The sequence below is a fragment of the Aythya ferina genome (assembly GCF_964211825.1).
Source record: "Aythya ferina genome assembly, chromosome: 1".
NCBI classification, from domain to species: Eukaryota; Metazoa; Chordata; class Aves; order Anseriformes; family Anatidae; genus Aythya; species Aythya ferina.
Window position 1 is genome coordinate 105761099 of NC_140296.1, and position 27913 is coordinate 105789011.

At 37.8% G+C, this 27913-nt stretch overlaps 2 long non-coding RNA genes across 2 annotated transcripts in view; one reads left to right on the forward strand and one right to left on the reverse strand.

Annotated features, from left to right (window-relative positions):
* The window catches only part of LOC311446193, a 133040-nt gene that overhangs the window by 84230 nt on the left and 20897 nt on the right, over window positions 1–27913 (forward strand). Inside the window, exon 3 of the long non-coding RNA XR_014698800.1 lies at window positions 26175–26402. This is a non-coding gene — a long non-coding RNA (uncharacterized lncRNA). The remainder of the gene's footprint in view (window positions 1–26174; window positions 26403–27913) is intronic.
* On the reverse strand, window positions 8–26683 carry LOC311446184. The gene is made up of 6 exons (XR_014698787.1): window positions 26521–26683; window positions 21200–21329; window positions 19713–19748; window positions 8503–8646; window positions 2962–3020; window positions 8–647 (listed from the first exon to the last, which is right to left on the reverse strand). It is a non-coding gene; the product is annotated as an uncharacterized lncRNA (long non-coding RNA).

Here is a 27913-nt window from a genome sequence, read left to right on the forward strand (position 1 = left end):
GAGGTTGAGCAAGAAAAAATACAATATATTTTCATTCCATCATTAGCCATTGTGCTGTTAAAAGCATTAACAGTGTTGTATTAGTATTACAAAACAGAAGAACATTTTATTGGAAAAAATCAGTAGTAACAAGTAAGAGCATTACCACAGTGGTTCCATGGGCTAGATTAATCAGTTCCATGGACTGATTTCTTACTGTTGCTTGTTGAGAACAAGAATGGGAGGGGGTACATCAACAAATGAACTTGAGAGGCAGCAGATTCAAAACTATGAAGAGGAGGTTTGTCATACAATATGTTGCACTGTATCAAAAGATGAGTGCTTAAAGTTTACTTCTTAAATTCAAGTGACAATTTGAGTAAATTAACAGAAGAATTATCTACATTTTGATGGTTTAAAGTAGAAAGGTGTACTGTCCCTTATTTTACTCTGCTGAATACAACTGAAAATGAAGTCACATTATTTTACTTAAGCCCCCCCCCCCTCAAAAAAAAAAAAAAAGAATCAAATCAGATTGTTTTGTTTGGAGATTTTGGTTGCTTGGAATCTCTGGAGAGCTCAAATACTTAAGTAAATTGGATGGCACGGTTTATGGTTCATTATGTCTTCTCTGCGTTGCCATGACATTCATTCATACATGTTTAAATCTGCAAGCAAGATAAAAAAATGCTGTAAGGAAGTCATGAAACTTAAAAACTCAGCTTCCCATGTCTTTACGTTTTATTTCTGATTTTTCTCATTCTATTAAGTTTTTCTTTTGAGTGGGACACACTTTCAGTGCAGATTTTCTGTTGTCTGGTATCACAGTTGAGCTGGTAGGAGAGTTTATGAGAACACATAGGATCACAAAACAGTTTTGGATGATCCAGGACTTAAGGCAACAAGCTTTAGAAGTAATGATTCTGAAAATCAATCTACTTTTTTTTTTTTTCTTTTTTCTTTTTTTTTTTTTTCTTGTTTCCATCCCTGTTAACTGTTGGAAAATGCTGTGTTTACTTCCACAGAATAAGAGGCATGGTATAATATTTCAGGATGAAAAACTACACTGAAGTTGCATACATATAAGTGAACAAATAATTAAGTTCTGTAAGTATCAGAAATACATTCTTTATATTATAATTTTATAGCTGAAACTTTCTTAAGATTATGCAATAATTAGCTAAATGATGTAATTAACATTATATTTGTCTTTACCTTTATATTTTTAACTACATTTCTATATCAAAATGAAGTATATAATTATTGTTATACTTAAGGAATAAAAACAATTTTACTTCAAAAATTTCCATATAGTTATACATATTTATTTGTATATGTTGTTTATTTATATAGTAAACATATAACAATAACAAACATATTTATGTTGTTTATGGACATATAAACATCACAGAATGAAGCCACATGAATCCTGCTTACTATAGCAGGAATATATACACATACACAACACCAAACCTGAAGTTCCAGGACAATGAGATGTTTATAGATGAAGGCCATTTTTCTTAGGTTGTATGTCCCATTAGTGTTCCATAATTTCTAGTTTCTAATTTCTGTGGGTTTTATGATGTAGCACTGCATTAACAGAGGACTTTTCAAGAGCCTTAGAACACTGCAGAACAAGTTTATGGATTATCATCCATGAAATGAATACACATAGATTATGGATTTATATGTGCAAGTGTGAGCACTGATATTATGTATTAATCAATATTAATGACCTATAGATATTGTATACTTATACAAACGACTGTATAATGAATTCACAGAGCTTTAAGTGTATGTTTCTGTGGTTGGACAAATAGATGAATACATTTTATATTTAACATGAAGAGTAGAATATTTCTGTGCAGGTATAAATCTCTTTTGTATGATAATATTTGGAAACTTCATGCCATGATGCTGGTTTATTTCTCTTTTACGTTACCTCCTGTTCCTTATTAATAAACTAATAAATAGAAACAGAAAAGTTCAGTAAGAATGTGTGTTTGAAAATTCTTTTGTGTTTAGGTATGTTGGGAATACTGGGCGCTGATTTGATTTCACAACAACACGAGTCAAGATGACAGCAGAGAATTCATTTGTCCATAGCACAAAGCATAAAGTAAATATTCAGCCTTGTTGTTTGAATATTCTGTCTAGACACACTGTTCACATATGACATCTGACTACATTATTTTGAACAAGTTCAGCTACAACTACCAACAAGACTTTGTGATTTAAATTCCTTAGTCAGTTTTCTCTTTATATCTTCCAGATTTCATGATGTCTCACGTTGAACCTACTACCTTGGGCTACTGCTATTATAGCAATGCTCAGTCTAGAAAACTGTCTAACCTGATGGAAAAGTTAAATATCAGAAAACAGAATCACAGGGACTATCTTCTCTTAGGAATTCTAGCTTATGCACCTCATCTTCACTACAGTGTTTTGCATTATTTTCCATATACTTATGTAGTCCATTTTCTGAACTCTACAATATCAGAAATTGAATTTTGAAGAGGAGAGGAGAGGGAAGGGGAGGAGAACTGGTATGTTAAAGTATGGTTATTTGAACTTAAATTTATTTTTCTTTGTATGAATTAGCTGTACCTTCGTCTCTGAGGCCTTACATTGCAGGAGGTTTATGTCGTTTAGTTTGCATCTGTGTTGGCCAGGATTGAATATAATGGAAAAATCTTCATGAAAATGTTCTTAATTCCAAAAGCCATCAATTTCAAGCACTGTATGGAGCTCTGACCTTAACTGTTTAGGAAGAAAATGCATTAACTTCGCATTAGGCACTCTGAGTGACAGAGTGATTGTAATGCTAGTCTGTCTGGAGGAAAAGAAAAAGGAAAAAAAAAAAAAGGAAAAAAAAAAAAAAGGAAGGTGCCTGGAGGAAAAAAAAAAAAAAAAAAAAAACAACCCACATTCATACTGAGTCCTAAATGCATTCAAAGTGATTTATTTTGAGTATATACTTACCATATATTCATACAGGCTGCTCATTAAAAAATGCATGTCCCAAGAGTACAGGTCTCCATCTGAAATGCCAACAAATGCACCTTTGCACAAATGCCAAGTAGCAAATCAAAAATAAATGATCCAACTAAGTAGCATTTAATGAGGTTTAAATGACAAAAAAAAAAAAAAAAAAAAAAAAAAAAAAAAAAAAAAAATGCAGTAGTGTAAGAAGGTTACCAAAAAAAAAAAAAAAAAAAAAAAAAAAAAGCAGGCAAAATTTCCTCCATCTGGATTTAGTATATAAAAGAAAAACAACAGGTAAATAGGGATTCAGCAAAGAGTAAAGAAATATCAATGAGCTGGAAGACAGAAATTGGTATGGACAGTGAGAAACATCTGAGTTGTTTGTAAACTAAGATGTATCAGTATTTCATTTTGCTGTCTGGACAAGACGGAAGAGCAGATACTACAGGAACAGAACTATAATAAGGCTTCACAGGGTTTAGTTTTAATTGGTTAAGGTCAGTAATCATTTTTTTGCTGTGCTTCTCAGTCTCTGGACTCTTAAGATACCATTATATAGAAATTATACCATTTCCTGGTTATAATTTCTGGACAATACCACAACGACTGTAGAGTCCTGGAGAGGAGGTTTTGCTCTCCAAAGTTCTTGAAAGGAAGAAGGGATGAAACTGTCCCCAAAATTATAATCACCAATGAATATCAGCAATAAAACATCAGTTATTATAACACTTAACACAATTATAACACTTAATTTTCAAGGAAATGCAAAAGAAAGATTAAAGAAGCTTACTTATAACACAAACATCAAAGGGTATATACACTAGAAAGTAAAAGAAATAAGATGACAGATACAGACTGGATAATTAACATTAAGTACAATGTCTGTGATTTCAGGTTATAATAGTAAGCAGGTTTATTTACCAAGTACCTACTGAGTCAACAAGAGTGGATTTTATGCTGTTTTAAATGAATCTTTGGTAAGTGGCAAAGAAAAAAAAGAAGAGCTGATTGAAGAAATATATCTTGCATTCAACTGATCTTGAATTCAAATACCTTGAATTCAAGTGAATTAAATTTGAAATAAGATCAATAAACTATGGATTTCCATTTTGAAAATATGGACTTTGAGATAGTGGAATCATTTGAACTTCACTGATGAATGTGTGTAGAAGGGGTTTGGAATTCATTCTAGTAAAGAAAGTGAAAGAAAAGGTTTGGAATTTGTACCCAACAGATAGGGTACACAATTGTGTTATAACTTGTATCCATACAAAAAGGGCCTTCTCCCTTTTGCACCAATGTGACCAGATACATAAAATGTCATTCCTCATGAGCACCTAAGATGTAACTTACAAACAGAAGAACAGTTCTCCTGTATGTAATACTCCCTGTTCATTTGGGTCCATTCATCTCAGAATGGTAAGATTTGCTTGCAGAAAGCCTGAGATTTCTGCAGTCTATAAAGAGTATTTTAATATTTAGAAGTTTGTTCTTGGAAGATGTTTTGAAGATGCATGGTGCCAACCCTTGTAAAACACTCAATATTCACCATTATCCATAGTAATTTGTCCTTGTGTACTCTGAAAATAGTTGATGTCAAAGATGTTCTTATGACTGTCCATGAAGAAAAAAATATTTTCTACTTCAGTATTTGAGAAAGAAATGAAATGTCTGGAAATTTTAGGCTACACAGATGCTCGAGTGTTCCATTTACCGTGAGACATCCTGATCTTTTTGACCTACATGTCAAAAATTCTCAAAACCCACTAATAGGTTAAAGATGAACTCAAAACCTAGTTGTAAATAGGTTTTACTGTTATTTTTTATTATTAACAAACAGAACATCACAAATCAGGAAATGAAGGGGATGGTAACATCTAAATAAACACATTTCAACTTTCTGTTCATATTGTTCCATCAAGCAAAATACTATTTAACTAGTTGCCTTGTGAGAACCAGTCATAAAGTTCTGTAATCTTTTTTCAAACCATTGGTGTTGTTCTGAGGAAACACAGCTTTGGCTAACCAAATTTTTGTTTTTATCAAAGAAAGGGCAAGTGATTTCACATGGATGTGGACAAACTGTGTACCAAAAACATGATCTAATGTGGAGGAACTTATTCTCATTCACACAAGAAGCGTGACATTTCAGCACAAATGCTGAAAATGAATGAAATGAATCAAAATGAATGAAATTTCTCTCCCAAATGGTCAAAAAGTAAAATTCCATACAAAATGATAAAAATACTTCAAAGTTCAGGAACATAATCACTGTTTCCTGGACAATACAAAATTAAGACAATTCCTTTTTCTGTCATTTTGTTATACAGACATAACATCAATAAAATTAAATGTCTTAAGATAAATGTATTAATATAACTGATACATCTTACCATTAGAATATCACTGAGACTGTGTCCAAATTTCAGTATATGAGACTGATAAAATATCAGTGAGAACACTATTGCTGTGACTATTCCTGCTCTTGTAACTGTAAACCTGTATTTAAGGTGAAATGTGCTCATTGATTTCTCCCAGAAATAACAAATAATAAATAAATATTAGGGATATATAGATTCAGACAGTTGTAATAAAATGACTGCTTCAGTGGGTAAAGAGAGAAAGACAAGCAGCTTTGAGGGAATGAAGAAAAGGAGGAGTGAGACGGTACTATGGAGCACACAGAAAGAAGTAAACTAGGTTGGGATCCAATGAGGAGAGGTGAGATAAGAAGTTTCTATCACTTTTGGTGATGGATGTGGTTTCTCTGAGCTTCTCCCATTCAATACAAATCCATCAGAAGATGCTTCAGAGGGGACTTTGCTTTCACATGGCTGTCAGACAGAGGAACTGGCCTGGAAGACACACAAGCAGCTGCTCTTAGAAGGTAGACCACAGATCCCATTGATGGGGATTATCATGTCCTAGAGCAAAATAGATTTTATCCCTTCACAGTGTGATTTTGCACGGACAGAAAGGGCCATAAAAGTATATTTTCTTCTTCACCAACTCTGCTTGAGAGGGAATGATACAGATGAGAGAGACCTCAATGATACAGAGAAAAGAGAGGGGAGGAAGGGAAGGGGGTTGCTTTGTCTTTCTTGAATTGTTACAGGTTTATCCATGGCTTTTGGACTACCCCATCCTTTATTGCCTTGCCAGCACTGTGGTGAGAGGGATAAATTCTGCCTGAGGAGAGTAGGGCTTACCACAGAGGTACTGCTTGGAGTGCCTCTCTGAGAAAGCGGTACACTCTTGGAGTGCCACAGCTGTCCATCTCAGGTGAAACTCCAGGGAAAGGTTTGAAAGAAACTCCTGCTCCTTGATGAGCACATGGGCTGTAATTGTTCACACAAGCTGAAGAAAATCCCTCCAGGAATTCTTCCCATCCTACTTCCCTGCTGGCATTTTGCACCTATAAAAAGTCTAAACAAAATGGCTCTCTAAAAACGAAGCCAGGGACTTAAAATGAAGCAGTTATCACTGCAGTCACATTCACACAGATTCTGTCTTCACCCAGTAGCAGTTCTTTGGAAAAGGTCTGTGTGATACCTTGCTTGTAAACTGTGCAATATAAAATTCTCTGCCCTTCCTTGGCAAAAGAAAATGTAAAAATCACTGCTATAAATACTTCATCCATCTTTTAAAATGTATAGCTTTTAAGACTATATCACACATGGTGAAAACAGATCAAGAAAACAGATTGAGGCTTTTTAAACCATAGGTTTTATCCTGCCAGCTGCACTTATTCCTACTGTCATTTACTATCAACATTTTAGTGTTCTAAAAAAAGTGTAAAGACTCAAACATATTCTTGAAAAATAGTATAAGCTGCATGCTAATGAAGCCACTCTTCCTGAGGGTCTGTCTCCTGCTATTTGTCAATAAAGACATTCAAGTTTCTATAGTAAATAACGTCTGCTCCTTAGAACATATTGCAAAGCACCAAGAAGAAATAAAAGGATAACAAGTACCAGGCATTGTTACTTTGCTAAGAGAAACACTACTGACTCCCTCCATCAATAACCAGCTCCCCTCCACACCTCCTGAAAATAGCATCTAATTAATTGTTGTATCATTTAAAAGTTTGGATTCCAGTATACAGCAATATAAATATTATATAAAGAACAGATCATAAAAATAGCAAAAAAATTAGTGAACTGTAAATAATGAAAGAATCGGATTTGTGCCATCCTTCTTAGTAGCATATACAGCAACTTTAAGAAGCTGAAACTGACATCTGACTGACTTCTTAGCAAATATTACCCCTGGCTGCTCTGGCAGATTTCGCCATAATATCTGAGACTGATACACTAACTGACTGCTGCCAAGCTAAGACTGAGCCTTTGCTTTTATATTGCCTACTTACTGTGTGCTTTATTTTGTTGCCTGTTTTTTCATTGTCATTGTTGCTTGTTTGTTTTTAAGAAAAGATTAATTTGTGAAATTGTTTGCATTTCTGCTTTATGTTATCTTAACACCTAGTAATAACAAAAAAAGTATGCAAATATTCTCTCTCTCCAGTGGTCCAAATAAGATTTATATACTCTTATCTCTTAGCACTGTTGTTGCATGCCATAAAAGCCATGAGAAATATGTGAGCATACAGAGGAAGGGATACAAATAATTTATTTTTTATCCCACATATAAATAACAACAAAAATATGTAGCTGAGCACTGCTCCAGTTCCATCAGGGGGTTCTGCTGCTATCTGTATTGCATGATATTTATCATTCATACAATGACCTTCAACCATTTACTTTGCTACACTACCAAGACCCCTTAACAGAATAAAGGCCAGGTTTTACAGAATTAGAAAATATTAGTCTTTCCAAACAGCAGCATTACATAGGTCTATGTTTGTCCTCAGGGTAAAGCATGAAAACACATTTTCTCCCAGGTACACCAACTTAGATCTCCCAGTGACTGAATTATTCATGAGTGAATTGGGGACAAAATACAATCTTGAAAATATTAGCTGAAAATTTGTGTTACTACTGGGGATGAAGCACATTTCTAATCCAGAACATCTCCAGGATGTTTAAGTACTACAGAGCTGTAAATAGTAATCTTTTGATCGACCAGTTCAAAAAAATACATAGACTTCCCCAAATGTCTTTAAACTCTTCCACAGAGGCTTGCTTCTGATCCTGTCCCTCTAGCTTTCCACAGAGGGCTGAGCTGCCCAGCAGGAGGGTGCTGCCTCTCCTGCAGCAGCAATAAGACATTTCTATCACTTGAGAGCATCCCAAGGCTGAAGGCGAGCTCTGGGACATTTCCACAAATGCTACTCTTGTAAGCTATACTTCTGCAAGAAGTTAAAAATAAAGCTATATTAGCTGGGATTTTAGTGAGTAGTGAGATGAAAATTACCCTTAGAAGATTGTATTAAGGTGCTTTACCCAGATTAAATGGAGAAAAAAAAAAAAAAAAAAAAAGAAAAAGAAAAAAGAAAAGAGCACACTACACCATTCAAAACATACAAAGTATAGCCTTTGCAGTTACACTAGGTAGGATAACAGTTATTAGGGCTATTACCTTCCATGTTACAGATCAGCTGAAGAGGTCAGACACATATTTCCACCAAGCAGTATATCTCAGCTAGTCAGAAGGAACCATTTTAATCTTCTTTTGGCTAACTCAAATGATATAAGCAATCACTCTGGAATTTGGGGACCAGGTCTGCACGTAGAGAAAAAGAAACAGTGACATTTATGATACTAGTCCCTGGATTTCTTTGTCTGTTGCCAAAAGTAAATGAAAATGAGGGTGCATACCAAGTGCTAGAGAGAATTTCACAGAATCACAGAATTTCTAGGTTGGAAGAGACCTCAAGATCATCGAGTCCAACCTCTGACCTAACGCTAGCAGTCCCCACTAAACCATATCCCTAAGATATTTTTTCCTTGAAATAGACTAAAGGATCACACTAAGGATATTAGATATTTAGACCAGAAGTCCAAGTAAGGAAACAGTCTCTTTGTATAATATTTTGGCCCTACAATGGGGCCAAAAAGATAAGGAAGTCTTGCACTCACACATTTTTAAAGGTCGTGACACTAAGAAAAGCCTTCCGTAATTTTTCAGATTAAATTTGCATACTAACATAAGACTCAGAGAGGAGTTAAAAAAGATGCAGTTAAGATAGATAAAAGATTTTATATTTCTCTGGTATTTATTGTATGGTTTTAATTAAATAACTGAAATGTTCAAACTGGAATTACTGGATTCAACGCATCCCAACTTTAGGCAAATTTAGATTAAAACATGGTTATAAATTCCACTTTTCAACTCTCTCCAATAAACATGTCTGCAGCTACCTGTGGGGGTAAATGGTAGGGAGGACTTTAATACAATCCAGCTAAGTTCTCCTGTTGATTGCAGGGAGGAAATATTATCTCTGCAGCGGCAGGAAAATGCAGAAATCAAAATTATAATATAAAAATAGATGTGGCTTAACATACATTTGAGAGAAATGATTTTGTCTTACAGAAATGTAATAATCCTGGCCAGTCTGGGATTTAAATGGTGTATGCATTTTTCTCTTTCTTATGCATACCCTTTGTGTGATAGGAACACTTATTCAGTTTCACAATAAACAGTTTTATGCTTCTCTGTCCTGCAAGGTCAACTCAGCTTATGAAAATCAAGCTGCTTTCTGTTTGCCTTACTTCATCACAAAAATTCCCAGACAGAACAGAAACTCCAAAACTCATCAAAACGCTATCAGTTAGACTGCAGAGAATTAGAGATGAATACTAATTTTAATACCTCTGTTATGTATGCACAAGACAACTATACTTGAGGCTGAAATAAGCAACATATCTTGAAGGACTCCTGTTTATTCTCTCTTCCCCAAAAGAAGAAAAGTAACAATTCCATCTAATGAAGTGAGAAGGTGAAGGTAGTTTTACTCTGTGAGTGAGTTAGTTAATGAGGCAATATCCTCTTGAATCTTTGAGATAAGCTCTAGGTCAAAAGTAGATAAATTAGCATAACATTCATATTAATATATTTCAGAATCAGATACAGAAACAACCTGCACTCTGAAACCTGCCTAATCACAGACAGATAATTTTCAAAGGAGTATTGGCACTCATTATGGTGATGGATGACAGTACTAAAAACATCAACATTTCCTTGAGATCTGCCACGCTCTGTAGGCATTTCTCTTATGTACTCCATGGATTGTATTTTATATATTTCATAATTTATTTAGATACTCATAAAAGTGCAATAAGGCTCCTTAAAGATATTTTGGCATGCTGTAACAGTGCATTTGAGTACTCACAACACAGACAATCCAACACACTGCTACTATCTAGTACCAGGCAGTTGCAGTGCTGCTATTGTAAAGCTACCAATTTCATATCACAATGAGAAATACACACTGACTTTTGTCTAAGCACATTCACTTGTAAAATATTCTTTGCATGATGTAATTGTATTAGTAGTTAAGGACTTAATGAACACATTTACAGACATGTATATACACAAATGTCTGTTTTCATAGCTGTGTAGCCACTGTCAACATGTACCAACCTGTATGTTATTGGATGCAAATCATAAAATGATATAGTTTTCCTTCAAATTAAATTAAACATTGGTATCCAAGGAACCATTGATAACTCTGGATTAACTTTGCTGATGTGGTCTAGTAAAAAGAAAACAAAACTGACAGAGAGAATGCATGGGATATGTTGTAAAAAAGAATAATAATCAGAGTAATTTTAAAAAACAGGGGGCTCTACAAACACTGAGTTATAATGGATTTATTCAATGAGGCAGCTTTAGGCTGCCTGCAATTCTGTGGACTTCATCTGAATTGGTCAATATAGTAAGCCTAATTGAAGTTATCATGGTTTTGGCTGGGATAGAATTAATTTTTATTTTTATTTCCCACCCCCTAACCCAGAGGCTTGTAACATGTTGCATTTTGGATTTATGATCCAAATAGTATGATAACACGCCAATGTTTTAGATGTTACAGAGCAGTGCTTACACAGACTTTTCTGCTTCTCATGTTGCCCTGCTGCCAAGGAGTCTGGGGTGGGCAAGAAGTTAGGAGGGGACTCAACCAGGATAGGTTATCCAGACTTACCAAAGACATATTCCATATTGTATGACATCATGTTGTGAAATAAAAAGTAGGGTAAAGAAGGAGGAAGCAGGGGACATTAAGAATGATGGCATTTGTCTTCCCAATAAACCGTTCCACTTTCCTGCAAGTGGCTGAGTGCCTGGCTGCTTGTGGGAGGTAGCAAATGAATTCCTTGTTTTACTTTGCTTGCAAGTGCAGTTTTTCCTTTACCTTTTTTTTTTTTTTTTTTTTTTTTTTTTTTTTTTTTAAACCTACTAAACTGTCTTTGTCTCAACCCATGAGTTCCTGCACTTTTACCTTTCTAATTCTCTCCCCTATCCCTTCTGGGGAGAGTGGGTGAGCGGCCGTGTAATACTGAGCTGCCCACTGGGGTTAAACCACAACAGAAGTGCATTTCTTATGAGCTCAAAACCCAATGTTCCTGGAGAAATTTCATTTTGAAATATAATATTAATCATCATCAGTAAAAATGAAATGCAGCCCTTTGCCCCATGAGCTTTGGATGAATATGTATTCAGGGCCCCATCCTAGAAGTGTGCTAAGCAACTGTGGAGGAGGTGAGCGCACACAGCTTATACCACCTACAAGGGAAAATGATGTATTTTGGCATCTTCTGGGTTCAGGCTCCTTTTGATTACAGTTAAAAAAAAAAAAAAAAAAGAAGACAAAGGCCTCAGGCAGTGCATAGTAGCCAAAACCACATCGGCTTGAAAGTAAGAAATGACTGGAGAGTACAACGCAATGGTAGGGCTGACAGCAAGATTTACCCTGGAATTTACTGGAGCACAAGCTGGCCATTGGCCTACTAGCAGCAGAAACTAGAAATTGAGCCAAGGGAAGGGAGCTCATCTTATCTAACACAAGAGATGACAGCATGTTGGCAGCCTTGGCCACAGACACAACAGCTGTGAGCCAGGTTACAGCTTTCCTTCTCCCACCTCAGGGGCTCCATTCCTGCTCTCACTTGTGATAGGAACAAAATCTGTAGCACCACGGGTGATATAATAGCCCATGCTACCACAGCATTTGTTACAGCAGTCTCTTCCCTCTCACCACTGGAAATGTCTTTATCACCCAAATACTGGTTTTGCTCATTTTCACAGCATTGTTCCTCTTGTGTCATCCTAAGACACCCCTTTTCTGGTTACAGTTTTCTGAACAAGTTCTAGCTATAGTCACAGCCTCCCATTAGCTGTTTGTGGCTGTGTAAAGACATAGCATGAAAGACTGAATGAGAGAGTCTTTATGTTCCTTTAAGCATTGTTACACTGGTGAAACTGTCGTTCTTTCCTAAAAAGCTTTCTGTCTCCCGGTATCTTCTTAATCACTCATTGCAAACATGATACTTCAGGTCTCTTACAGCAGCTTTGCAGGCACAGGCTCGAAGATAAGCAGAGAAGTTGTTGGTGACATCCTAGTGTCGATACTTAACAGTCACAAGCACTACTGACAACACAAAGCAGAGAGGCTTAAACTCACTGCAAATTCACTTCACATTCAAAGGCTTCTCTTAGTCAAGGCACAAATATTCTGGAAGGATTTTCCCATCATTCAGGGACCAGCTGTATGCTTTGTGTCCTGAGCTTAAGTTGTTATTCCTAGTCATATTCTTTCATTTTACAGTAAGAAGGAATTTAAACCATTACGATGAGATACTGAATTATGTAATTCCTTTACAAACAAAGCACAATCTGCTGGATATGTCAAAGCAGTATAGATATGAATCTAACACGGTATTTTAATTCACCTTTTAAAAACAAACAAACACCTTATTTTTTCCCCACACAGATATGCAGAACAAAGCCTTAAATATAGTGAGCTAAAGAAAATAAACAAACAAAAAAACAACAACAAAAAAGCACACATTACACGTTACCAAGCCAGAAAAATGCAATAAATACCTGCTTTCTCTTTTCTATAAGATTTCTTTATGTCCATGGCATGGGAAAATTGCTTTGTGAAAACCTTTTATTCTTCTCAGATAGTAAATTTTGTCTTCTATTAGAGGTGAACATGTAGCCAGGAGTTTACTATCATTTATCTAGAAAGCTCATAAACATGCCATTACACCACTGATTCTCCTATACTATACCAAGAACCTTTTTTTCTCCAGTCCATTCCTACCTTGTCCAGCATTTATTTAATAGTACTTCAAAATTTACTCAGATTATGACAGTAGCTTTTAGTTCACGGAAGATATTTATGCTTTTCGCCATGTGGATTCTTGACACAAGAAGCAGAGGAGCTTCTTGTAAAACACCACAATTCCCTAGCATAATCCTGTTTTTTAGATGACCCTCCCCCCCAACCAAACTTGCCATCATTTTCTTGTTGCCAGTGAACACCTTGTCAATAAAACCTTGAACACTTTGGCTGCTGCTATACTGACACAACAGAATAGGTCAATAAGATTTTCTGGCATACTTTTTATCACTTTTTTGAACTGGTAAGGCCTATGGAAGGGAATTTTCTGCCCTTGCACATCATCTGCAACAAGGTAGTTCTCATTCAGAAGAAATAGCATGAGACAATTGCTGTGTGTGGCCTGAATAAATACAGCCAACTCCAAAAACCAAGACTGTGTTGCAACTATCTACTGTGAGTGATGGCTACATCAAAAACTATTGTATGTTGATACTACATTGTTTTCTCAGTGCGTGGCAATGTTAGATTTCGTAGCTTATTTTAGCCCATACATATAGTAACTTACTGAGTTCACTTTTGACTTCCAAGTTTTACTGCTTATCACAGTTGATGATAGGGTTGCATACGTATTCACTTGCAATCTTAAGTCTTCAACTTCAGTTGATGAAAGCCAGAGAACACAATAAAGGAGAAAAATATTTTAAAGGTTGGAATGGTTTTTTTGTCCTTGCCTTTACAGTATGCTTCATTTTGAATCTTTAAACATTATAGATTCGCAAACATTATGCAAAGCATTATGAAGATAATTGGCTCAATGGGGATTCAATATTTAATGAAAGTAACTCTTGTTTTTAATTATAGCATTTAAGATCATCTTATTGTCAAGTGGAATACAGACTTGTTTTTTGTGATTTGGCATCCATGATTCTACTATATTTATAAAATATCACACCACCCTCTCCTATTATAACCTAGATCATTTCCCAGATTTCCAGATAACTGGCTATGTGTTATATACATTGTGCAGATACAAAGGAAGCTTTCCAAAACTAGAACTGAATAGCAAATAGTTCAGAGGCATTATCCAAGCATCCTAGTGGAAAATATTTTATTATTTTAACATGCTTCAAATGAATGAGGGCAGGAGATCAGTTTTAGATGTCTTACTCCAAGTTGTTTTCCCCTCTTTGCATTTTCTTCCTCTTTAAAGTATGTTCTGCAAGACTAAAGCAACCCCAAAGCTAAACTATTTGGAGCAGACAATTTGGCTGCAGGTAATTTATTTTCACACATTTTTTTTCCTTTTAATATTTTCAATGGTTTCAATTATATTATAGTAAATATTTTTCCCACAAGTAAAGAACACAATATTCGACTAGAGATTTCCATGTTCTTGCAAGAGAGACTACCAAACAAAAGGATACAAACTATTATTAACAAAATGTTCCAAATCTTGTTTGCATACAGATATGCACTACACCTCAGCAACAACAAAAACTAATTGTATCCAGACACATGCATTTCAAGACTGAAAAAAAAAAAAACAAACAAAAATAAACCCACAAAAAACATAATTGCTGTGTTTAATGTTTGTATCTTTTGTGTATATGTTAACCATATTTGCAATTTGCTAAGCTATTTGCCTGATGGTATTATTATAAATCTATGAAATCCATCCTTTGAACAGATGGTGCTATAAAACACAATTGTAGCTGGGAAGAGGTGTTTGAAGACATAACATGTGTGTAGGCATGCATGTGATGACACCTAGAAGACCACAAAAGCTATGTAAAATAGATAAGCACACCAGTTGGGATGCCTGGTTTCCCAGGACGGCTGGTAGGTATGTCATTTTCAGAATATCAGATGCCATCTTTGCAATGCTTGTAAAATAATACGCATTGGGTGCAGGAATAAAGATTTCCACTGGAACCTCAGCAGTTTTTTTTATTATTATTATTATTTATTTTTCTGAAAGCTGTATTCCCTGTGTATTTTCCTATGTGTATTCCCTATGGATGATCTGTTTCAGAAAGAAAGAGATAAACAATGTGTCATGTTATTTAGTTTCTCTGCATTTTCAGATGAATTCTTCCTCTTTTATGGAAGAAACTGTTATTGGTATAAGAACCCTACAAACGTTTAAACAGTTCTTTTCACCATAGCAGTAGCAATATTTATTTAGTAAGATTTTGAAGCTATGTTTTTCATGCAAATATGCAACAGAAATAATAAAAAGTCAATAGTATATTATTTAACCCAATATAGAGCTGGCTCCAAGTGCTGAAAATCCTACCACATGTTGGCGTAGCTCAAGGAGAGCAAATTTGCAATGAATGATGATAATTTGCACTGAAAGAAATTAGTGCCAATTTTGATTAGGAATTAACCTTCTGTTCAAATTTTAGCAGAGTAATGTATTCATTCCTGGTTAGAACATAAGCTGTGCTGAAAGGGTGAGAGAAAAGCCAATGGACAAAGGGAAATAAAAAGTAAAAAGATTTAAGAATTATTTATCTAGTTCAGCAATGAAATAACTAATACAGTTCAAACAAAGACATCACAAACAAAGAAGCTTAAAAGCAGCTTATGATGGTACCCAGCCTTTGCTTAGGCAGGGACTCCCACTGTTCTGTTTTTAGAAGTACATTGTTCGTGTTCTTCTCTTTGCATCTATTCACATCCATATTTCTCAGTTTTAGAGGCAGGTAGAAAGGTTACCATTTTGTTACTTCCTGAAAGGAGAGTAACACTTGAGAAAATATGATATCATTTCACAGAATCACAGAATCAGCTAGGTTGGAGGAGGCCTCCAAGAACAACGAGTCCACAGAATCACAGAATCACAGAATTTCTAGGTTGGAAGAGACCTCAAGATCATCGAGTCCAACCTCTGACCTAACGCTAACAGTCCCCACTAAACCATATCCCTAAGCTCTACATCTAAACGTCTTTTGAAGACTTCCAGGGATGGTGACTCCACCACTTCCCTGGGCAGCCTGTTCCAATGTCTCACAACCCTTTCGGTAAAGAAGTTCTTCCTAAGATCCAACCTAAAACTCCTCTGGCACAACTTAAGCCCATTCCCCCTCGTCCTGTCACCAGGCACGGGGGAGAACAGACCAACCCCCACCTCACTACAGCCTCCTTTAAGGTATCTGTAAAGAGCAATAAGGTCGCCCCTGAGCCTCCTTTTCTCCAGGCTGAACAAGCCCAGCTCCCTCAGCCGCTCCTCGTAGGACTTGTTCTCCAGGCCCCTCACCAGCTTCGTCGCCCTTCTTTGGACTCACTCAAGCACTTCGATGTCCTTCTTGTAGTGAGGGGCCCAAAACTGAACACAGTACTCGAGGTGTGGCCTCACCAGAGCCGAGTACAGGGGGACGATCACTTCCCTAGCCCTGGTGGTCACACTGTTTCTTATGCAAGCCAGGATGCTGTTGGCCTTTTTAGCCACCTGAGCACACTGCTGGCTCATATTCAGCCGACTATCAACCATCACTCCCAGGTCCTTCTCTGCCTGGCAGCTCTCCAACCACTCATCTTCCAGCCTGTAGCTCTGCTTGGGGTTATTGGACCCCAGGTGGAGGACCCGGCACTTGGCCTTGTTAAACTTCATGCAGTTGACCTCAGCCCATCGGTGCAGCCTATCCAGATCCTCCTGCAGAGCCTTCCCACCCTCAAGCAGATCGACACACGCGCATAGCTTGGTGTCATCTGCAAACTTACTGAGGGTGCACTCAATGTCCTCGTCCAGATCATTGATGAAGATATTAAAGAGGACCGGCCCCAGCACCGAGCCCTGGGGGACGCCACTAGTGACTGGCCTCCAACTGGACTTGACTCCATTCACCACGACTCTTAGGGCTCGGCTATCCAGCCAGTTTTTAACTCAACGAAGTGTATGCCAGTCCAAGCCATGAGCAGACAGTTTCCTAAAGAGAATGTTGTGGGGAAGGGTGTCAAAAGCCTTGCTGAAGTCAAGGTAGACCACATCCACAGCCTTTCCCTCATCCACCCAGCATGTCACTTGGTCATAGAAGGAGATCAGGTTCGTCAAGCAGGACCTGCCTTTCATAAACCCATGATGACTGGGCCTGATCGCCTGCTTGCCCTGCAAGTGCTGTGTGATGACTCTCAAGATAATCTGCTCCATGAGCTTCCCTGGCACTGAGGTCAAACTAACAGGCTTATAGTTCCCTGAGTCTACCCCCCAGCCCTTCTTCTAGATGGGCGTCACATTTGCTAGCCGCCAGTCAACTGGGACCTCACCCCATAGCCAGGACTGCCCATGGAAAGCAGCTTGGCCAGCTTCTCCACCAGTTCTCTCAGTACCCTTGGGTGGATCCCATCCGGCCCCATCGACTTGTGCCCATCCATGTGCCGTACCAGGTCACCAACCAGTTCTTCGTGGATAGTGAGGGCCACATCCTGCTCCCCATCCCCTTCAAACAGTTCTGGGTACCAGGTATCCAGAAAACAATTGCTCTTGCTGCTAAAGACTGAGGTAAAGAAGGCATTAAGCACCTCCGCCTTTTCCTCATCTCTCATTACTACATTTCCCCCTGTATCCAGTAAAGGATGGAGATTCTCCTTAGTCCTTCTTTTTGTGTTGATGTATTTGTAAAAACATTTTTTGTCCTCTTTGATGGCAGTAGCCAGATTGAGCTCCAGATGAGCTTTGGCCTTTCTAATTTTGTCCCTGCACTGCCTCGCAACATCCTTATAGTCCTCCTGAGTGGCCCGCCCTCTTTTCCAAAGATTAAAAACCCTCTTTTTCCTCCTAAGATCAAGCCACAACTCTCTGTTCAGCTAGGCTGGTCTTCTTCCATACCAGCTTGTCTTTGGGCACATGTGGACAGACCGTTCCTGTGCCATTAAGATTTCCTTTTTGAAGAGCACCCAGCCTTCCTGGACTCCTCTGCCCTTCAGAACCACCTCCCAAAGGACTCTATCAACCAGTGTCCTGAACAGCTCAAAGTCTGCCCTGCGGAAGTCCAAGACAGCAGTTTTACTGATCCCCCTCCTGACTTTGCCAAGAAAGGAGACCTCTACCATTTTGTGGTCACTCTGCCCAAGACAGCTCCCGACCAACACATCTTGCACCAGTCCTTCTCTGTATGTGAAGAGAAGGTCTAGCGAGGCACCTCCCCTGGTAGGCTCACTAACCAGCTGTGTCAGGAAGCTATCTTCCACGCTCTCCAGAAACCTCCTAGACTGCTTTCTCTGGGCTGTGTTGTGTTTCCAGGATATATCTGGGAAGTTGAAGTCTCTCACAAGAACAAACACTGATGATTTTGCAACTTCTGCCAGCTGCCTGTAGTATTCCTTATCCATCTCCTCATCCTGGTTCAGTGGTCTATAACAGACCCCCACCAGGATGCTTGCCTTGTTGGCCTTTCCCCTGATCCTAACCCATAAGGACTCAAGCTTATCATTCCCAGCCTCAAGTTCCATGACATCAAAACTCTCTCTGATATAGAGAGCCACACCACCACCCCTTCTGTGCTGCCTGTCCCTTCTGAAGAGCTTATAGCCAGACATTGCAGCACTCCAGTCATGAGACTGGTCCCACCATTTTTCTGTGATGGCAACCAAGTCGTAGCCTGCCTGCCGCACAATGGCTTCCAGCTCCTCTTGTTTGTTACTCATGCTGAATGCATGGGCCACTGCCTTCTCCCCTGGCCTGGACATTGTTTCCCCTAGCACACCTCCAACAAGCCTTATTTCAGCCCTGTCCCCCTTCTTACCTAGTTTGAAGCCCTCTCAATGAGCCCTGCCACCTCCTGGGCGTTTTCCCTTTAGAGATAGTTGGGATCCATCTAATTTGTAGAACTGGTGTAGTGTGCAGGCAACATAAGCTTTCCTTTACTAGCCATGTTTTTATATTAGATAAAGCAGTTAACTAATGACTTTGGAGCATAGGGGAGATGCTTAACTAATGAAAATTGCCATTGGTCTTTTGACTTCATAGACTATACAAATATTGCACTGCTAAGACTTTGCTTCTTTCACTTTAGCCCTGACCTGGAAAAAAAATAATCAATTAACTTAGAGCAATTTGTGTTAAACCTACACAGGTAGGCTTCAGAGCAACTGAAATCTTTACCTGCCCAGCTACAGTTCCCACCCAGGGTGTCACTCGAGTTGCAATTCATAAAATCTCTAGCCAGGAAAAACACATTTCCAGAAAGAATTGGATAGAAAATCAGCTTTATATATTGAGAAACCTGGCAGAGAATAAATGAATTCTGAACAATCTCTGTTCAGAGAAGGCGAAAGTAAAAACATTGACTGTGATAAAGAAGAACCTGAAAGGGTCTGCCCTTCAAGTGTGCAAGCACTTTGAGGAGTTAATCTATGAGATAAGCTTAAAGAAATGCCAGTATTTCTGTTGTGGTGCCAGCTGTCAGGGCTCTGACAGTTTACCACAGTGCTGAAGCTTCTGAACAAAGGAACTAGGTCATGAAACAGAAAACTTAAGCATATTCCCTATGAAACTTACCTTAAAAGATGAGCATTCAGGTTACACAGTCAAGCACTGAAAAGTCAGAAAATTACAAATTTAAGGCTGCATGTTCAACGTTAATTCTCTTTGTATATATGCACTGTTGAACTATTAATTATGTGACTGCAGAAATAATTGTATATAAGGATCATACTTTAGCTGATGGCAAAAAGGTGTGCTGTTACTTATTTTTAAGCTATTATGCAAAACACGTGTTTAAAATATCTCAGTAAATAAACTGCCTGCCCCTTAGTGTTTTTGAGTTATTAATGATTAATATGACAATTAAAACTACTCTTTTTAAAGGTGAAACTAGAACAATTAAAAGTGCAAAAGACGTTTACAAACATTCTTAAGGTACTAGGCTATTTATGTGCAGACAAAACCTTCTATACAATGATAATAGCGCATGGCTTTATTTTTTCTCCCTTTTTTCTTTGCAGGAAGTTATCTAATGTCTACCTTAATGGCCAATTTTTTCCTCAGTTAATATAATGTAAATTCAGACTGTTGAATGAATCTGGACTTATGCATTAAGAAGGCCTTAACCCAAATCCAGTTAAAGTAAATCATGATCAGATGTAAAATTAGTCTGAAGAGAAAAGGAGTATCTCAACACCCAGGTCACTGAGAAAGCAAAAGCATGACAGCAGCTCAGCCTGCATAGAGATGAAGGCAGTGGTCTTTTCAGCTGAGCCATGTGAGCACTCCTTGGGACCACCCAAGTCACAAGCAAAGACAGTGAAGACCTGAAGCAAAGACAACTTCACCTAAACTCATACACCCTTCTCATTCCACAAGATCTCCACATTTAAAAAAGTACTCTAGCAACACATTTATTCCTGCAACATAAGGGAAACAAGAAATTTATTTTATTTTATTTTTCTGAGAAAGGGATGGGGAAAAAGCATGGGAAAAAGGAGATGGATGCCGCCTCTTGAACTTCAGAGACTGGAAAATGTAACCTGTATTGTCCCCCACAGCCCCAGCGAAAATCTGCCATCCTCAAGCCCCCTCCCTTAGTTGCCTACCTGCCCTCTTTCACTGCCTCAGTTCCCCTACTCTGATCACAGTTCAGCTCTAAGGACCCCCAAATGCTACCACCACCACTACTACTACTTCTACTCCAAACTCCAAACTACTACTCTAGTAGTCAACACCACCTCTACATCTCTTTCTCCTTCACTCCCTTTTGGATGAGACAATGGAGGATGCAGCAGCAGAGGACGGGGGCTGCTCTCTCTGATCATCATCAGCAAACAAGTCTCTGCTCCCTTGAAAGGAAAAAGCTGAAAGCCAGCTGAAAAATGCCAAGGCAAGAACTTTGGTGGCAACCACCTTTTTTTTGCCCCAACAGGGGGCATCCTGAAGCTGCCTCTTGCCCCTCCAACTACTAATTGTTTAGAAGTCTAAATTAACGATTTCTTATAGCAAAATGGTTTGACAGATGTCTCCTTCACTTACTGTGAGCCAAATTCCCTTACCTTATGCATGATCCTCTTCAATATACAGCTGCCAGTTTAAAGAGATCATACCTCAGAGAAGACAAATTTTCAAATGCTGACGTCCTCCATAAGAGCAGCACTGCACCTAGTTCCCTTCTTTCTTCCTACTCTAGATGTCTCAAACACAGGGAAAGAAAGATTACAGTCTGTATCTCCCCTTGATTCTAAAAGTTATAGCGCTGTGCTTGCCTTGTTCTACCTTGCTGTGAAATGCATGTACTCTGTAAAACACTTAGTTTTGCAAGGTTGTTTCCTGATATTGGAGAAAATAAGACTATGCCACCATAAATTAAATCTCAGACTTTAACGAATGGATCATTTCATAAGGAGAGAAAAAATCTTTTATGAGGCTAACTAATAAAGCTGGATAAAAAACATAGAAGCTCTTGGAAATATCTTCAAGCCATGATATCTTCAGGTCATGGATTTATGGGTTGAGTCTATATAAAAACACCAGCAGCTGGAGTGTATAGTACCATGTACAAGATACAGAGAAATAAGGCATATTACATCTAATATTACAAAGCCATCGCTCATAAACCATTCAGAAAATAAATGTTTCCTAAAGCCATTTTTAAGCACACTGAAATATGCTTCCTGACAAACGCATCCTTTACAGCCTCTTCCAAGTCAGAACTGGTTTTCATTTTAAAAACAGTAAATGCTGTTTTTTAAAGCAGTACAGAAATGGCATATCCTTCTGCATAAAGTGCTTGCATAGCAAAGATAATTGTGGATACAAAATACATTATTTTTCTGTTCTTTCTATCATGGCAATTAAAAACAACAACTATGTCAAGGTGCAAAATGATGATTTTAATTACACTACCAGAAAAACATAAGAGGTTCACATGCAGTGACTGAATCCTTGATTGGTCCAGGGTGGTACTAGAGTAAAGATAGAAATCCTTCCCTAGGGCAATGTTCTCCACCTCATTCAAGTTGATTTATTTCACAAATACCCTCACAAACTTATTTTACTGACTTCCATGGTAGCAGGTTTTCAGAAGACCAATTTTTAAATACTACCTGAAAAATGTGCCATATATAACATCATAATTTCAAGTCTGTCCTATAATTGAAAATTTGTTATGAGGTTAACAGAAATAATTCTAAAAGAATGAGTTTATTTTCAAAAACATTCACAATATTATTCAGGGCTCATGAAGTCCAGATTTCTCACTACCGTTGCTATCACACTGAAGCACACTCAGAAAACAGAACATCAAAAAGATCCTGTGTTCCTGTGTTTCGTGGTTTTTTTTTTTTCTTTTCTTTTCTTTTTTTTAATTATGCCTTTACTATCACTGAAATAGCATGCCTTAAGGAAAAATAGGAAGAAACAGTGAACTCTTTCCTGAGAAGTTCATAAAGCAAACATGATCCTTATATCTAAGTGTCTATTCCCCTTGTACCTTCAGGGAGAGGGGAATATTATTGAAATTATTAAGTTCATTTTACTGTCTAGTGACTTTGAATAGTATCGTTAAATTGGAAAAAAGAATATCTCTGTACTCTTGAAGCCAGGGTCTCTAATACAGTGCTAGAGGCACATGGAACCATACCCACATTCTGCAGAATATTAATATATTCCGTTTTATATTAAACTATTCATGTTGAAGAGTGTTGAAGAGGGCAGTTTCACAGTAAAGCAATATCCTAGCTTAAATGGCTTTGTCAAAACAAGTTCACCTGTGGTTTCTGAACTTTTTTTTGTTTGTTTGTTTAACTGTTGTAAATACAGAGATCATCTTAATCTCTCTTGTTCTTATTTAAAGACCTGTGCTGGTGCATATTCATAATGATCTTCCATACTCCTTCATGCATCTTCCAGCTTGTTTTATTAAAGATATTTGGGAAGATTTTCCTCTTATTCCCTTGCTTGCTTGCTTAAGAATTAACATAATTCCATGGAGATGCACAACATGGACCCACTAACTAGTGTCAGTCATTGTATAAAAAAGAGCCAGTGTGTTGGCTAACGTGTTATTGCAACACTTCTTTTCATGGCAGCCCCTGTTCTTACTGTGATTCAGCAGAACTGCTGAGGCATCAATTAATGTGTGGTTTCTAAAAGCTTTTATAATTCATGATTAAAGTGCCAACTTCAACCACAAAGCACAGCACTCCCATAATCTACAAAATAAAATTTGGGGCTCAGTTTCCATTTACCCAAACTTCCTCAATAATAAAAATGTGTCTGTTGAAGACATCTGTTACAAGTCAGTAACATCTAATTTTAATAGCAAATAATAGAGTTAAGCTCCAAAAGATTAGAGGTTATGGGCTAGGTCTTTTGGCTGGCTTGGCGTCCCTGTTGAAATGCTCTGCCAGCCAATTTAATATATGCATTAGAAAATCCAGTGACTTGATGATTCCCTCCTCCAAAGCCTCAAAATAAAGCAATTTTGTCTTCTCTTAATGCTTTGTTCCATTGCGTTGTTGAGCCTATGGCAGCGTCTGTTTGATGGGACTGACAATAATATTATTTCTTTTCACTAAAAATACAGGCTAAATGAGGAGAAATACAGAGTTAATTATATGGTGGAAACATGCTCTGCTGGAGAGGAGGTGGAGTTGCAAAAATCACTGTATTTCAGGCCAACCCTGCTTGCACTCCTAGATTTAAAATATTGGACTTTATCAATGCAGAGTTTGAGACTCAAGCTTTCTCAAACTAATTCAGTCTTCTATCAAATGTAAATCAGAAAACAGTACACAGTACTTGTAGAGGACACTTTTGGAAAATAAATACAATGTTGACATTCAAAACAATCAAATCTTCTGTGAGTTTTAACCTCTGACCAGAAGTGCTGCATTCCTTTTTAATCCAAAAACCCTGATAGAGGTATTTATGATTCTCCTGAGTATATCAGCAAATTAACCAGATTTGAAATGCTTGTTGAAATCACGAATAGAAAAAGGATGCTGTCACTTCATCCAGCCTCTAACAGAGCTAACAATCCAGCAAATCACTGAACAGAACTACTTGCTAAGACGTGCATGAATAAAGCTGTAGAGAGCCGCTCACCAGAGATTCAAATGCTATTGGATAAGTCTCTAAAACACCTGCAGAATCTGGGAAGATTGCACCATCTTGCACCAAAAATCAATAGGTCCTGTTTGAAAGATGAGTAGCAGAAATATAGCAAGCTTGGGAAGGAAAATTATCAGCCACCCCACAGGCTGGCTGCTGCTATTTCAGAGGTCTAATGGAATTTAGAAAGACAGGAAAACATGGGGCAAGCTACAGTTCAGGTTTTACTGCCCTCCATGCTCTGCTTTCCCTCAGGGCATGCACCCTTTATTTGACTATCACCTTGCACTCTTTCTGCCTCCTTCCTAGGGACCTGAACTCTGTGACTCTGCAGCTTATTGTCGTATCTCAGTAGGTCTGGCTTCAGTTTGTAACCTTAAACCCAAAGGCATTTTCAAGTGCTCTATATCTACATTTGGAAGAAAATTTTTCAGATTTTCAGCAGACTGCATTAAAGTATGTATCTATGGCTGGCATAGTGAAGTCTTTTGCCCTATAACACCTGTATAAGAACAAGAAAATTTGTCATATTTTCATTTGAGAGTAAACGCATGTCTTACAGGCACTGAAGATTGCTACAAGTCCTTTGTGTCACTGAACCAGACTCAACTTGTGTATGTGCTCTTCATGGGGTAGAGTCTCTGGGCTGTGCAGCTTAACCATGGGAGTTGGACCACTGATCTCTAGTCTAGTCTAGTGACTGTGTTTGGCCCCCTCATTAGTAACACTAGGTAACAACTGAGAAACTCAGAAAGATATGTGCAAAGCTTATGAGTACAACAGTGTTAGAGTACTCTGTGCATCCAGAATATTTGCTGAATCTGACTGTAGTAGCTATATTACTGTAATCTTCAAGTGCCCAGCAAGTTGAACGTCTTCAGCAGTTGATAATTACAGGGCCTGTCCCATGGTCTATTTAAATAAGTGTAAAGATCTTACTACTTTAAAAATACTTTGGTATAGATTTTTATTACTTATAAAAGATTGGATGAGGAAAGGAGCATGTGCTGATTGTGCAGTTTTCTAAGTCTAAAAACCAGCTGTTTGGGTAAGTCTGTTTTTTCTCTCACATTAAGCATCATTAAGTCTCTGCCCAACATTGTCTGTCTATACTTTTCAAAAGAGATGCCTTATTCTAGAATAAGAGTAGTTACTTTGTCCCCCCAGGGTCTGAATACACTGCATCAGTAGTTTTCCCCCCAGAAATGAAGGAAATAAATCTGAGTCTCTGTAACAAGTTGCCTAGATAAGAAGGACAGAGCGCTGTGTTGATAAAGGTATGGAAACGGACTTTCATTTTATCATTTTGATACTGATAAACAAGTTAAAGAAACAGTCTTCACAATAGTACTCTCCCAGTATCTGAAACCTGAAGCCCCTAAAGCTCCTAAACTCACTTGGTGTTTGCACACAACAGCTTTTTCCAGGTCAGTAAGTCACAAACATACTATTTCCAGTGTTAAAGGAGTAGAAGAACTATCAAATCTACCACTTATGTAATTTGTAAATTTAAAGAGATTGCAATCCAGGAAGGGGTGAATGGCCTAGAATAACATCATAGACCTTCTCCCCAGCCATCATCAGGCTTCCTCAGCTATCAGTCACATGTAACATTTTAATATACTATGCTCCTGGTTCCTCAATTTGTCACTTCCGGTACACTCATTTACAGCTCTACAAATCAAGTAAAACCCAGGTGTCAGGTATCTTTATTTCATTTGAGTAGTGCTTTATGAACTACTCTGTAATATGAAGTTTGGAAGTCAGCAACCGACTTTTCACACACACAAAATTAAGAAAGGCCTATGACTTTGGATGAACCACATGTTTCTTGTATTCAAGTGTAAATTCATCAAACTACCACAGCCTTCTCTGATCCTGTCCTTTTGCTCCTTTCTGTTCTCTCCTCTGCATTAGGTTGAGTGCTGGCCTACAGGCACCAAGCCAGCATGCCCACAGAGCATACTGTGTCCACAGGCACAAGGGAGGCATACACACATCCAGGAGTGAAGGAAAAGCAAGCACCTGCATTTCAGGAGCCCTCTGGGTGTAGCTTCTGGTCTGCACCTGAGCCAACTGGATGCTCACCTCCTCTTATCCACAATCTTCCTTATACTAGCCCTGATATTCAGCCAATATGTATAGGTATGTGAGTTGTCACTAACCAAATAATACAAAAAACAAACAAACAAAACAAAAACACTTTTTTGTATTCAATCACTTCTTCTTCCCTCCCTTTTATGAGGGGTTACTGTTTACTCACCTGAGTGCTACACCATGCTCAAGAGAAAGCAGGAGCATGCCCCTGACAAGGGGGAGCAGGATGGGAGGGAACTCTTTTTCAGATAGCAAGAAATTACATCAGCTGAAGCCAAGTTATGAAAACACATCTCCAGAGAGTAGAGGATGCTCCCACAAACTTAGCTGATGAAACAGGATAGTAGGTGATGTTTACCTGCTATTTGCTCTTCCAAGTGCATGGCTATTGGAGGAAAACACAAGTGAGAAAAGCACTGGAAAGCTCTCTGTCTCTCTAGTCATTAGGTAGAACAGCTGAAAATGTTTACCAAAAGAGCTAAAGTACCTAATAACCACCCCAAAGTGGGAGAGGTTAAGAGGACATTGAAATCACAGCCACAGTTCATCCTGTTTTCTATCCAGGGGTTAAGCATCCACACTCTTTTGTATTTAGGAACATTAAAGGTAACAGTTTAGCCTTTTATGACTGGAGGATTATTTTTGTCCACTGAGGGTTTTTTTAAAAATGAATAAATATTAAGTAATTTTATTGTTTTCATCTGTCAGTGCAGTATCATGCACCTCTTTTGCTCCTCCACTGTCTTTTAATGAAGCTTTTTGTGTTCTGGACACACCTGCAGAGCTCTTTAGAAACAGAAAATTGGTCATCATCAAGCAAATCTTTCTTCACCTCTCATGACTCTATTTATGATATACTGATTAATCAATCATAAGAGAGATTAAAGGTCATCTTTATAAAATAAATGGCTTATGGCTGCAGCAAATCATGAGTTTGAGATTTATTGGCAAAGACTGTAAACTGTCAGTCATGTTATTAAACAAATAAATCAGATAGTTACTGCAAATTGATTAACTGATTCCAATTTTTTTTAGGAACAAATTGTTGCTCCAACTTATTTTTCTCTCCTCTTGGACAAAATGATTGCTTTGTAGTCTGAGTGAATGATTGTCTGTGTGTCCAAGGCCAAAGTTATTGCTTTAAGTTGCTTCAAACACATTAGCGTTCTTTGAGCATTGTTCACTACAATTTGCTTTCACGTGAGCACTGCTTCTCATCTGAAGAGACTGAATTGTACCATGGTTGTTTTCGATGTTGAAAATAATATTTCAATAGTATAATCAGCATTATATTTATATATGGCACAACCCTACAATTAATATAGATAGGCTTTTTCAAGTTTCACGATAAAAATAGAGGACAGAGGATAATTTCCTATGCTGAAAGAGAAACAATTAAGACCCTCTCATTATACCTGACTTGCTGTAAACATGTCAGTAATGGGGAGTGAGGAGAGGAAAGGAAATTAATGGGATGTTTCAATATCAAAAAATAAAGTTGGCTGAAATTCAGGATATTAATTGCTGAGATTACTATATTTCTTAGCAAAAATAATTAT